The sequence below is a fragment of the Nicotiana sylvestris genome, chromosome 6 (genome assembly GCF_000393655.2).
Source record: "Nicotiana sylvestris chromosome 6, ASM39365v2, whole genome shotgun sequence".
Classification (NCBI taxonomy): domain Eukaryota; kingdom Viridiplantae; phylum Streptophyta; class Magnoliopsida; order Solanales; family Solanaceae; genus Nicotiana; species Nicotiana sylvestris.
The window spans coordinates 28,532,906-28,547,121 of NC_091062.1; positions in this window are offsets into that span (position 1 = coordinate 28,532,906).

Here is a 14,216-nt window from a genome sequence, read left to right on the forward strand (position 1 = left end):
GAAGACTTATGACTACTTGATGGAAGAACCACCAAAAAAGTGGGCACGTTCTTGTAGTCCACGACGAAGATATGACATGCTCACAACAAATATAGTCGAGTCAATGAATTCTGTCCTATTAGATTTAAGGAAGCTGCATATATTAAGAATGATGGATTTCATTCAAGTGAAGCTACAACGTTGGTTTTATGAAAGAACAAATGAAGCAGAAGGAACTTTTTATGATGTTTCTTGTTGGGTAGAGGAGGAATTGAAAAAAAGATAGATTTAGCATTTACTTTAAATGTAAGTATTATGTTCTATGTTTAGGTTATTATTTTAATATAATTTAACATAATGTACTAACTTATACTTTTTCAACATTGAAGGTCTTCCTTGTTGATACATGACGTTCTAGAGTTGAAGAAGAAGGAATAACTTTCTTGGTGGACTTAAACAAAAGAACATGTGATCGTTTTCAGTTTCAATTTGATGAATTACCATGCATACATGCAATTGCAGCTATCGAGAAGAGAAACATCTCCAACTTTTGCTTGCACTGGTACTTAAATTAATCTTGACTGAAAACATATGAAAGATAAATACATCATGTAGGACATACTGATTCTTGGATTATACCAAAGAGTGTTAAGTCACAAATTGTTAAATCTCCAGATTTCAAAGTGCCACGAGGTAGAAGGCAGAAGAAAAGGCACATTCCAACTACCGAGTCATCAAAAATAACATTCAAATATGGTCATTGCAGAAGAATTGGTCATAATAGAACAACTTGTATATATTCTCTGGTAGTCCATCCATTTTCAAGAAAGCATAGAGAATAATAGATATATCCACTTATGTTTATCGACTCTTTTAAGTTTTTGCTATAAATTGGATTCATTTAGATTATTCTTATTTGAGCCGATGTCTGAATTTTCAAAATTTCTTTCTGCTTACGTTATTTTTGTTTCTTTAGAGTTCAAAGTTCAAAAGTTAAGGATAGACTGTCCTTAAGTTTGACTTACAGGTTCAAAAGTTAAGGACAAGTAGTCCTTAAGTTTGACTTACAGGTTCAAAAGTTAAGGACATGCAGTCCTTAAATTTGAGTTTAAAGTTCAAAAGTTAAGGACTGTCTGTCCTTAACTTTGACTTACAAGTTCAAAAGTTAAAGACAGACAGTCCTTAACTTTGAGTTTCAAGTTCAAAAGTTAAGGACAAGCAGTCCTTAACTTTGACTTACAAATTTAAAGGTTAAGGACACTTGGTCCTTAACTTACAGTTCCAAGTACAAAAAATAAGGACACTTAGTCCTGAAGTTTGAGTTCCAAGTTCAAAAGTTAAGGATTCAATTTCAAAAGTTGAGGACACATGGTCCTGAACTTAGACTTTCAAGTTGAAAAGTTAAGGACACTTGGTCCTGAAGTTTGAGTTTCAAGTTCAAAAGTTAAGGACACCTGGTCCTGAAGTTTCAGTTTCAAGTTCAAAAGTTAAGGACACATGCTCCTGAACTTTGACTTACAAGTTTAAAAGTTAAGCGCACTTGGTCCTTAACTTTGAAACTTTGAATTTGAAGTTCAATTACACTTGGTCCTGAACTAATACTAACAAGCTCAATGGACAAATCAATACTTGACAGAAATAAAGAAATTAATAACATGATGCCTTCATATTACTTCTGAAATTGTAATTTTGCATAGCTGTGACAAACAATTATGCTATGCAAACAAAATAAAAGTGCCTTTTGAGGAATTTACAAGATATTTCAGAATTCATATGGATTCTTTACAGTAATTTTATACAAAAAATCAACCACAACTAACTTTTTTTTATAATTAAACTACAGCTCCTTCATATAAGAAGTTTCATTTTCACTATCATAGTCGTCACCAATATTTTCTGGTGGTATATCATAACCATAATTTCTTTTCCACTCTCCATGTGCCCAAAAATTTGCTGCAAGTTCTTTTCTAAAGTCTTTTATGTCTTCAGGTTGGAATTTCTCCACATCCTTTTCCTTCATCACAACGCCACATACTTGATTAGGAATACACCACAATCAGTCCTAAGAAAAATGTAAGATATGGAGTCAATTAAACAATAAATCTAAAGTACATATAAATTATATAACAAATAACAACACGTACGATCCAGTTTGGTGTGGTGAGCTTTGCCACTAAATATCAAATTTGTTGAATGCATTTCCAAAAGACTTGTGATGTTTCTCAAACTGTGAGAACTTTAGCAAGTGGGGGATCATGCAATGCATACATTTCAATGTGATTCATTCCTGCCTCATATGACTCACTATATATGGAATCGTACACATCAATCTTTTTCTCATTCAAGTCCAATATCCCCAAAAGAAAATGTGTCACAACATTATCATCTTCTTAAAGAAGCCGACATGGAAAAAATATTTTGTCAACCTCTGTCCAAGCAATTCCACATCTACGACTGTCACCCCACACATATGGTTTCAAAAACAATTGATTATCACCACATCAAAACTCATCTGCAGCATCTTTATTGAAATCCTTATACACAAGCACCATATAGTTATCAAAAAGTATATCTGTAGTTGTGCAATGAAAAGGATGGTCGCGAGGGTGGTAGCATTCCTTCTTTCTCAGATAATATAGGGCAATGTCAATATGCTTCATAAAAAGGCAAAAAATAAAACAAATCCATCAGTCATAAAATAATTAAAAAAATGATAAATTTAGAATAAAGAAAATAAATGCCTTGCGAATTATCAAACCTTATCATCAAGTACAAAGCTACTATCTGAAAGCTCAAGGAAGAACATTTTGCTACTGATTTTTTGATGATACAATTTGTATGGATTCTTTCTCACACCATTATCATCAGCATATATATCAGTTTGTCCCCTGAAAATTTTTGAAATTATCAAAGTTAGAAGTTAGTCCTGAACTTAGACTTTCAAGTTGAAAAGTTAAGGACACTTGGTCCTGAAGTTTGAGTTTCAAGTTCAAAAATTAAGGACACTTGGTCCTGAAGTTTGAGTTTCAAGTTCAAAAGCTAAGGACACATGGTCCTGAACTTAGACTTACAAGTTCAAAAGTTCAGGATACTTTGTCCTTAACTTAGACTAACAAGTATAAAGGTTAAGGACAGGCAGTCCTTAACTTATAGTTCCAACTTCAAAAGTTGAGGACACTTGGTCCTGAAGTTTGAGTTTCAATTTGAAATGTTAAGGACACTTGGTCCTGAACTTCAAGTTTTAAGTTGAAAAGTTAAGGACACTTGGTCCTGAACTTCAAGTTTCAAGTTCACACATGGTCCTGAACTTAGACTTTCAACTTCAAAAGTTGAGGACACTTGGTCCTAAGCTTAGACTTACAAGTTCAAAAGTTAAGGACACATGGTCCTGAACTTTGACTTACAAGTTCAAATGTTCAGGACACTTGAGGTCCTGAACTTTGAATTCCAAGATGAAAAGTTAAGGACACTTGGTCCTTAACTTTGATTTCCAAATTCAAAAGTTAAGGACACTTAACTTTAGGAATTTCAATATCAATATACTTAGTCCTAAATTTAAAATTACAAGTTAAGGACACGAATTTAAGTAATTAACAAATAATGAAATATATTTAGGGACTTATGCTTTTTTTGCGACCTTTCCTTTTCTCCTTGCCCAACCACACAATGAATTTCTTCAATAATTTTGCATCATCTTTGGCATAATGAAAAATACATGTACGCGTATATTTTGATTTTATCTAGCCCGTTTACTTGGGAGTATTTTCATTGTGTGCCATCGATGTTCCTATTTTTCTTTCCTGTTCAAAAGGAGATTTCAACTGCCAACTAAGCTTCTTATTTCTTTTACCTCGACCAAGCTCAAAATTTCCTTCAACCTCCATATACAAACCCTCATCAATGCTCATTTGTGTATTTGTAGGAGTAGGAGTAAGAATAGAAAATGATGGACCATCATAACCAATACTATCTCTCTTCCTTTTCCTAGTACGCTTTGGTTAAGATCGACCTCCATATATATTAGTTTGCTGCAAGTCGTCAAATGAAGAGACAAAAACTAAGAACATTTTTTTTGAAATGTACTGGCATTTTCAATTATGAATATAATATTTAGGACACAATCAATACCTGTCTTGTTCATACTGCCTTCTTGTATTTTTTCAACAGACAATTGAGCTGACATATTGGTTGTATTTTGTTTATCTTCCAACTGCACATTTTCTTTTTCTTGCAACTGTTCTGCATGTTCTTCAATTGCAAGTTCACAAGATTTTGCAAAATATATACAAGAGCTAACACAATTAGTACTTGTTACTAATCTTTGATTAAAACAAACATGTATAAAATTAAAATAAACACTGTCTAACCATTTGCAACTGTCAAGATCATCGCAGTTAAATCATTATCTTCACTAGCATTTTCTTGGCTTCCAATATTGTCGGTAAGAGAGTGAGGTGTAGAGAGATCACATGTTCCATCTATGCATTTGGAAACAATCTCACTTATGCTTGTTCCTTGGGAATTTTCTAAGTCTTGAGATTGTACTCCACTTTTCTCTTGATACTCCACTCCATCTTCTTCCCTTGTAACTTCAAAAGATTCTGTAACATTTACAATTAATACCCATTCTAATAGTTCACTAAAACTAACATTCAACATATCATGAAAATTTCATCTAACCTTGATTGGCATAATTTTGAACTCCAAATTTCTCTTTATATGAGAGAGGTGTAGACATATCATATGTTCCTTCTAAACATTTGCATACAATCTCACTGACACTTGTTCCCAATGGACTTTCTAAATCCTAAGATTGCACTCCACATTTAATTTTTTTTTTCTGTTACTCCTGTCTCTTTTGGATTTTCCTGGTCTTGACATTCTACTACATCTTGAACTTCCACTCCATCAACAGATTCTACATATATTTGTAATCACAAAAAAGTTTATATGTATTACACTATTGAATATAAATTTCAATGACAAAAAATTCAAAATCTATATCTAACCTTTCCCAATTTCAGTGCCAATATCAGTTTCATCATCTAGATGTGCATCTCTATAATCGCTTTCATACAGAACTTCTGCATGCATATTCGTATCATCACATTCATCACCACCTGCATCTTTGTTAATTGTAACAGTAGGTTATGTACCATCACAATGATCATCAACTCCTTCTTTAGTAATTAGAACACTAGATTCACTCTATATGTTCCTTTCATCAGGTTTCACAAAAATCTTCAACAAAGTATCAATCTTTGATCCTAGACTTTTCTTTAAATCCTGTGAAAGAAACTAAGTTAGAAAGTTAAGGACAAGTAGTCCTAAACTTCATGTTACATTTAAGAAAGTTAAGGACAGGCAGTCCTTAACTTAGAGTAACAAGTTCAAAAGTTAAGGACACTTGGTCCTAAACTTCAAGTTTCAATTTCAAAAGTTAAGGACATTCAGTCCTTAACTTATAGTTACAATATAAAAAGTTAAGGACAATATGTCCTTAACTTCAAGTTTCAAGTTCAAAAGTTAAGGACAGACAGTCCTTAACTTTGAATTCCAAGTTCAAAAGTTCAGGATAGATGATCCTTAACTTAGACTTACAAGTAAAAAAATCTAGGACACTAGGTCCTGAACTTAGACTAACTGAAATTAATGATATTACCTTGATATCATTTTGATTCTTTTTTTTCTAATACAACTAATTTTATGATTTATTCGAGTAACTTCAGCATGCAGATCCTTTTTAAACTTCTCTGATTATTTCTGAATCAAAAACCATAAAAACAAAAGAGTCTCTTAAGCAAAAAACAATCAAATAAAAAACTAATGCTATTCAAACACAGAAAACCTACTTTAACAATTTCATTAAGCATGACTTCATCAAATTGTGTGGAAGAAGGCCTTGAGCTTTGATCTTGAGAAATTGGCTCATGCATACTAACAGGCTTTGTATCTTCTTCAATAGGAATAAATGGTGCCACCTCGATCAACTTATACACCTATTATATACCAAAAAAATATAAGTTTTCAGAACTAAAACAAATAAACAAACAAAATAGCTAGTAATTAGATTAACTTACATTTTCATTATGTAAGTATTTTTTACACGGAGAATCATATTATGGAGATTTCATTTTCGAATAACATAACATCCGAGGAAAATCACATTCTCGGAAGTTCACAAATTGTTTTTCCTGGAAAATAGACAATAATTCCATAATCCAAACACAAAAAGCAAAAGGAAAACCAATTATAGTGTAGCTATTCTTGTCTTTATCTTTGTCTTTCTCATTCTCATTCTCATTCTCATTGGGCTTCAAACAACTCTTCAATGATTTTAATAATGTTTCATAACAAAGAGAGCCCCAGTTGAAAGATGAGCAGAGTTCATCATCATCTACAATTTTCATTATCTGCTCGGATACATTCCTATTCTTCCGCTTCCCCATCAAAACATATTCAACAAAATAAATTATTGCCAACTTCACAACATCATCATCACTGCCTACAAATGATGCAGCTGTATCATTTGGATGACTAGTAATAAAATTAAACAAATCAACCAACTATACTCTATCCTTTCCGGGTAAATAGATTTTCGAAAGCCTATTCTTTTTTTCATGCAAACCTTTGATGTCCAGTGAAGAATAATACTTCAAACCAGTTATTATATGAAATGCTTCACGTGTAAACTTAATTTCATGGTCAAAAACCTTGAATGCCATCGAATCAGGGTCATTATCTACAATTTCTGAAAGCAATACACAGTAAATACGTTTACCACAGAACTTCACACTTTGTAATCGCAAAAAGTTTCCGGAAATACCATCCCTCAACTTCTTCTACTTCCTGTTCGACAAAAAACTTTTGATTATTTCCTTATATTATAAATCTCCTTTCTAATAGATCATTAAATTACGCCAAACATCAAAGTCAAACACACGATCTCTTTCCATTAGTACACTACAAAGAAGGAAAAAGATCATAAAAGATTAGGACTAAAAGATTAGGACTTACAGTTACAAGTTGAAAAGTTCAGGGCACTTGGTCCTGAACTTCAAGTTTCAAGTTAAAAAGTTAAGGACAGGAAGTCCTTAAATTAAAGTTTCAAGCTCAAACGTTAAGGACAATAGGTCCTGAACTTCAACTTTCAAGTTCAAAAGTTAAGGACACTTGGCCCTTAACTTGTCACGACCCGGATTTTTGACCCTCGAAAGTCGTGATGGAGCCTACTAGTGAAAGCTAGGCAAGCTAATCAACTGAATTATCGGCCTTGTTTCCATTTTTTTCGTTAACAGTTATAGGCTAACAGTTAGTAATCAACCAAATTTAACAAGCGGAAGATTTAATTTCAAGTTATAATAATCCTGCTAATACCATTCCATAACAAATCTACCCAAGATTGGTGTTACAACTCCACAGACTGTCTAAGAGTACTACAAGTAAAGGTCTGGAAGAAATAACAAAATATTGTCTCTAGGATTACATAAAAGAAACAGGAAAATAGATAGAGTGATACGCCAAGGCTACGGATGCCTGCAGGACTACCTCGGATCGCCTGATGAACAAGGAGCAAAAGTCTCACTGCGGTCCGAAATCTAAAGCATTGGGATCTGCACAAAAGAGTGCAGAGTGTAGTATCAGCACAACCGACCCCATGTGCTGGTAAGTGCCTAGCCTAACCTCGGCAAAGTATTGACGAGGCTAGGACCAGACTACCAAATAAACCTGTGCAGTTATAACATATAAAGCTGAAATAGAAGCAGATAATTACAACTAAAATTGGGCAAGGTAAACATGCTTCGGGGAATAACAGATAACAATAGAATATCAAGAGAATATAAAGAAATCAAAATCCAATTACTAACGCGGGTAGGGAAAACATATGCAGTGTTCACTTTCATTTCACATCTTGTTGTAGGCGTGCAACCTGATCCCATTTCATGTATTTCGTTGCAGGTGTGCAACCCGATCCCATTTCACATATCTCGTTGTAGGCATGCAACCCGCTTCCATTTCACATATCTCGTTGCAGGCGTGCAACCCGCTCCCATTTCATATATTTCCGTGGCGGCGTGCCATTCGATCCCATTTACAAATCAACAACAATCACAAAAGAATCCCGGCAAGGGAACAATTATATTTCAACAACATCCCGGCAAGGGAACAATAATATCAAGACAACATCCCGACAAGGGAACAATAATGATAATAACATCCCGGCAAGGGAACAATAATGATAATAACATGTGAAGCGCAATAAACCACAATGAAGTCATAACAACTACAACACAAGACTCACGGGCATGCTTGACTTCGATGTATAGATACCCGTCACCATGCCTATACGTCATACTCCACAATTAACACGCAGCAAGTAAGACACGACTTCTAATCCCTCAAGCTAAGGTTAGACCAAACACTTACCTCGATTTGCAACCAATTCAAAATTCCAACAAGCCTTTTGCCTCGCGAATTCTTGCCCGAAATTCTCAAATCTAATCATAAATAATTCAAAATACTCAACACGAATCGTAGGAACTAATTCTATATGAATTTACAAATTTTTCAGATTAAAATCCGAAATTTAGCTCAAAAATTGCCCGTAGGGCCCACATCTTGGAATCCGATGAAACTCATAAAATCTGACAACCCATTCCGATACGAGTTCAACCATACAAAAATTATCGAATTGTGACATTGGATTGGCTTTCAAAACTTAAATTTTCGTTTTTGGAAGGTTTGGTAAAAATCTGATTTTTCTTCCATAAATTCATGGATTCATGACGTAAATGAGTATGGAATCATGATCTATAAAGGATTTATGTAAAGAACACTTACCTCATTCAAATTTGTAAAAACCCCTCTGAAAATCACTCAAACCGAGCTCCCCCAACTCTATTTTTGTCAAAATGGCCAAAACCCCCGTTTTATAGCATTTTACGATTCGGGCGCCACAGGTGGCGCCGGGCGCTACCTGTGGAGCTGGTTCTAGTAGCCAAAAATGATCTCAGCGCCATGGATGGTGCCCCGCGCTACCCTGGGCGCTGGCGATGGGAAATTAATTTTTTCCCGACTCGAAAATGAGCATAACTCTCTCATACGATGTCCGAATTGGACGATTCTTTTTGCTATGGATCCGAAATTTTAATACGGATCTAATGCTTTAATAAAAACTGAATTTGGATTTTATTTACTTAATATTATACCACTTATTCTTGGAAGAAACGCCATCGAAACTTTCTTGAAATGCCCAAGTTAAACTCCATCAACCATCCAAAATCCACTTGAGGCCCTCGGGACTTCAACCAAATATATCAACAAGTCTTAAAATATCATATGGACTTACCTAGGGTTTCAAATCATTCCAAACAATGTTGAAACGTCAATTTACACCTCGATTCGGACTTATGAGTTTCAAACTTTTCAATTTACAAAACTTGTGCCGAAACATATCAAATGAATCCGGAATGACTTCAAATTTGGCACAAAGGTCATAAATGACATAATGGAGCTATTTCAATTTTCGGAATATCAATCCGAGCCCCGTATCAATAAAGTCAAATCCGTAGTCAAACTTTGGAAACATTTAGCCTTTAGATTTCTAGTTTTTTTGTTAAATGGCTATAACTTGAGCTAGGGACCTCCAAATTTGATTCCGGGCATACGCCCAAGTCCTAAATCATGATACGGACCTACCTGAACTATCAAAACACTTATACAGGTCCGTTTGCTCAAAATGTTGACCAAAGTCAACTCACTTGAGTTTTAAAGCTCTATTTCACATTTTAATCCATTTTTTTCACATAAAAATGTTCTGAAAAATTCTACGGACTGCACATGCAAGTCGAGGTGAGGTAAAAAAGGAGGTTCTTAGGCCTCCACCTCTAAAACAAATGTTCATCTTCGAACGGAATTAGAAAATTACCTGAGCTGGTGAAAAGATATGGATATTTACTCCGCATGTCCGATTCGGACTCCCAGTTTGATGCCTCAGCAGGCTGACCTCTCAACTGAACACGAACAGAAGGGAAACTCTTCGACCTCAACTGGCGAACCTGCCGGTCCAGAATAGCTACCGGCTCCTCCTCGTATTATAAGTCCTTGTCCAACTGGACAGTGCTGAAGTCTAACACGTGGGATGGATCGTCATGATACTTAGGAAGCATGGACATATGAAATACGGATGTGCAGCTGATAAACTCGGTGGCAACGCAAGTCTGTAAGCCACCTCTCCTACTCGATCAAGAATTTCAAACGGGCCAATAAACCTAGGGCTAAGCTTGCCCCTCTGCTCAAATCTCATCACGCCTTTCATAGGCGACACCCGAAGCAATACCCTCTCTCCGACCATGAATGCCAAATCATGAACCTTACGGTCGGCACAACTCTTTTGCCTGGACTGAGCTATATGAAGCCTATCCTGAATAATCTTGATCTTGTCTAAGACATCCTGCACCAGATCCGTACCCAACAACTGAGACTCCCCTGGCTCAAACCATCCAACCGGCGATCGACACCACCTACCATACAAAGCCTCGTAATGAGCCATCTGGATATTCGACTGGTAGTTGTTGTTGCAGGCAAACTCTGCTAAAGGCAAACACTGATCCACGAGCCTCCAAAGTCAATGACACAAGCTTGGAGCATGTCCTCCAAAATCTGAATAGACCGCTCGGACTGCCCGTCTGTCCGAGGATGAAATGCTATGCTCAACTCAACCCGTATGCCCAACTCTCGCTGAACTGCTCTCTAGAAATGCGAGGTAAACTGCGCACCTCAGTCCGAAATGATAGACACGGGCACACCATGAAGACGAACAATCTCCCGGATATAGATCTCAGTTAACCTCTCGGAAGAATAGGAGACTGCCACAAGAATGAAATGTGCTGACTTGGTCAGCCTATCAACAATAACACACACTGCATCAAACTTCCTCTGAGTCCATGGGAGTCCAACAACGAAGTCCATAGTGATACACTCCCACTTCCACTCAGGAATCTTAATCTTCTAGAACAAACCACCAGGCCTCTTATGGTCGTACATAACCTGCTGACAATTCAAACACCGAGCCACATACGCAATAATGTCCTTCTTCATTTTCATCTACCAATAATGCTGCCACAAATACTGATACATCTTGGCGGCGCCCAGATGAATAGAGTACGGGGAGCTTTGGCCTCCTCTAAAATCAAATCTCGGAGACCATCCACATTAGGCACACAAACTCGACCCTGCAATCTCAAAACTCCATCATCACCCAAGGTAACCTGATTGGCACCTCCATGTTGCACCGTGTCTCTAAGGACACACAAATGGGGATCATCATACTGCCGATCACGGATACGCTCCAACAAAGAAGAACGAGCGACCGTGCAAGCTAACACGCGACTGGGCTCAGAAACGTCCAACCTCACTAACTGATTGGCCAAAGCCTGAACATCCAAAGCAAGCGGTCTCTCACCGACCGGAATATAAGCAAGACTGGCCATACTGACTGACTTCCTACTCAAAGCATCGACTACCACATTAGCCTTTCCCGAATGATATAAGATAGTGATATCATAGTCCTTTAGTAGCTCCAACCACCTTCTCTGCCTCAAATTCAACTCCTTCTGCTTGAACAAATACTGCAGACTCTTGTGATCCGTGAACACCTCACATGCCACGCCATACAGATAATGCCTTCAAATCTTCAGCGCATGAACAATGGCTGCCAACTCCAAATCATGAACCGGATAGTTATTCTCATGAATCTTCAGCTGTCGCAAAGCATAATCAACGACCTTGCCATCTTACATCAACACCGCACCAAGCCCAATACGAGATACATCACAATAAACTGTATATGGCCCTAAACCTATGGGCAAAACTAACACCGGTGCCTTAGTCAGCGCTGTCTTGAGCTTCTGAAAGCTCGCTTCACACTCATCCGACCATCTGATCTGGGAACCCTTCTGGGTCAACCTGGTCATCGGGGCTGCGATAGATGAAAACCCTTCCACAAACTGACGATAGTAGCCTGCCAATCCCAAGAAACTCCGGATCTCTGTAGCTGATGCTGGTCTAGGCCAGTTCTTGACTGCCTCAATCTTCTTCGGATCCACCTGAATACCCTCTGCTGATACAACATGACCTAGGAATGCAACTGAACTCAACCAAAACTCACACTTCGAAAACTTGGCATACAACTGACTCGTCCTCAAAGTATGAAGAACCACTCTAAGATGCTGCTCGTGCTCCTCCCGGCTGCGGGGAATAGATCAAAATATCGGCAATGAAGACTATCACAAACGAATCCAAATAGGGCTTAAACACTCGGTTCATCAAATTCATAAATGTTGTTGAGGCATTTGTCAACCCGAATGATATCACCAAGAACTCATAATGCCCGTACCGAGTGTGGAAAGCTATCTTAGGGATATCGGATGACCTAATCCTCAACTGATGGTAGCCAGATCTCAATTCAATCTTCGAAAATATCTTGGCACCCTGAAGCTGATCAAACAAATCATCAATCATCGACAATGGATACTTATTCTTGATTGTAACCTTGTTCAACTGCCGGTAATCAATACACATTCTCATCGATTCATCCTTCTTCTTAACAAACAACACCAGCGCACCCCAAGGCGAAACACTAAGTCTAATGAAACCTTTTTCAAGCAAGTCTTGCAACTGCTCCTTCAACTCATTCAACTTAGGTGGGGCCATATGATATGGCGGGATAGAAATGGGCTGAGTGCCCGGAGCCAAATCAATGCAAAAGTCAATATCCCTGTCGGGCGGCATACCCGGAAGGTCCGAAAGAAATACCTCAGGAAACTCACGAACAACGAGTACAAAATCAATAGAAGGAACCTCAACACTAAAATCACAAACATAGGCCAAATAGGCCAAACACCCCTTCTCGACCATACACCGAGCCTTCATATAAGAGATAACACTACGGGTAGAATGACCAGGGGTCCCTCTCCACTCTAAATGAGGTAAACTCGGCAAGGCTAAGGTCACAGTCTTGGCATGACAGTCCAAGATAGCATGATAAGTTGATAACCAGTCCATCCCTAATATGACATCGAAATCAACTATGTCTAGAAGAAGCAAATCTACACGAGTCTCAAGACCTCCAATCACAACTACACACGAACGATGGACTCAATCTACCATAATAGAATCACCCATCGGTGTATACAGATAAACAGGAGCACTCAAAGAACCACTAGGCATGACCAGATACGGTGCAAAATAAGATGACACATAGGAGTACGTAGATCCCATATCAAATAAAATCGAAGCATCCCTGCTACAAACCAGAACAATACCTATGATAACTATATCGGAAGCCTTAGCCTCGGGCCTAGTTGGAAGAGCATAACATCGGGGTTGGGCCCTACCACCGTGGACTATATCTCTGGGACGGCCTGCAGCTGGCTGGCCTCCACCTCTAGCGGTCTGAGCTCCACCACTAACACCTCTACTTTCACCGCTAGCACCTCTACCCCCACCTCTAGTTGGCTGGGCGGGCTGTAGAACACCTGGTGCCTGAACCATAGCACGGGAAACCTGATGCTGAGAACTGCCTAGTGCTCGAGGGCAATATCTAGCAATGTGCCACGTGTTGCCACAAGTAAAACAAGCCTTCGGCTACTAGGGTTGACGACCCTGGAAACTCTGAAGCGGCGACGCACTGATAGGAGCTGGTGGTGCACTATACGTGTGCTGATCAGAATACTACATATGAGAACCACGGCCACCTGAAGCACCGTGAGAAACCTGAAGTGCTGACTGAAAAGGCCTAGGAGGATGGCCTCTACCATATAAATCTCTGCCTCTAGACGAGGTGCCACTGAATTGGCCTGAATGATGAGACCTCTTGTCAGACCCATGACCACCTCCCTGCGACAGAACCATCTCCACTCTCCTGGCCACATTAGCCGCCTCCTGAAAAGAAATCTCACTTCCTGTCTCCTTAGCCATCTGAAGTCGAATCGGCTGAATAAGTCCCTCAATGAACCTCCTCACCCTCTCTATCTCGGTGGGAAGTATGATAAGAGCATGACGAGCCAAGTCGATAAATCTGGTCTCACACTGAGTAACGATCATAGAACTCTGTTGGAGACGCTCAAACTGCCTCTGATAGGCCTCTCTCTGAGTGATGGGGAGAAACTTCTGCAGAAATAGCTGAGTAAACTGCTCCAAGTCAAAGCTGGCGATCCGGCTGGTCTAGACAAGCA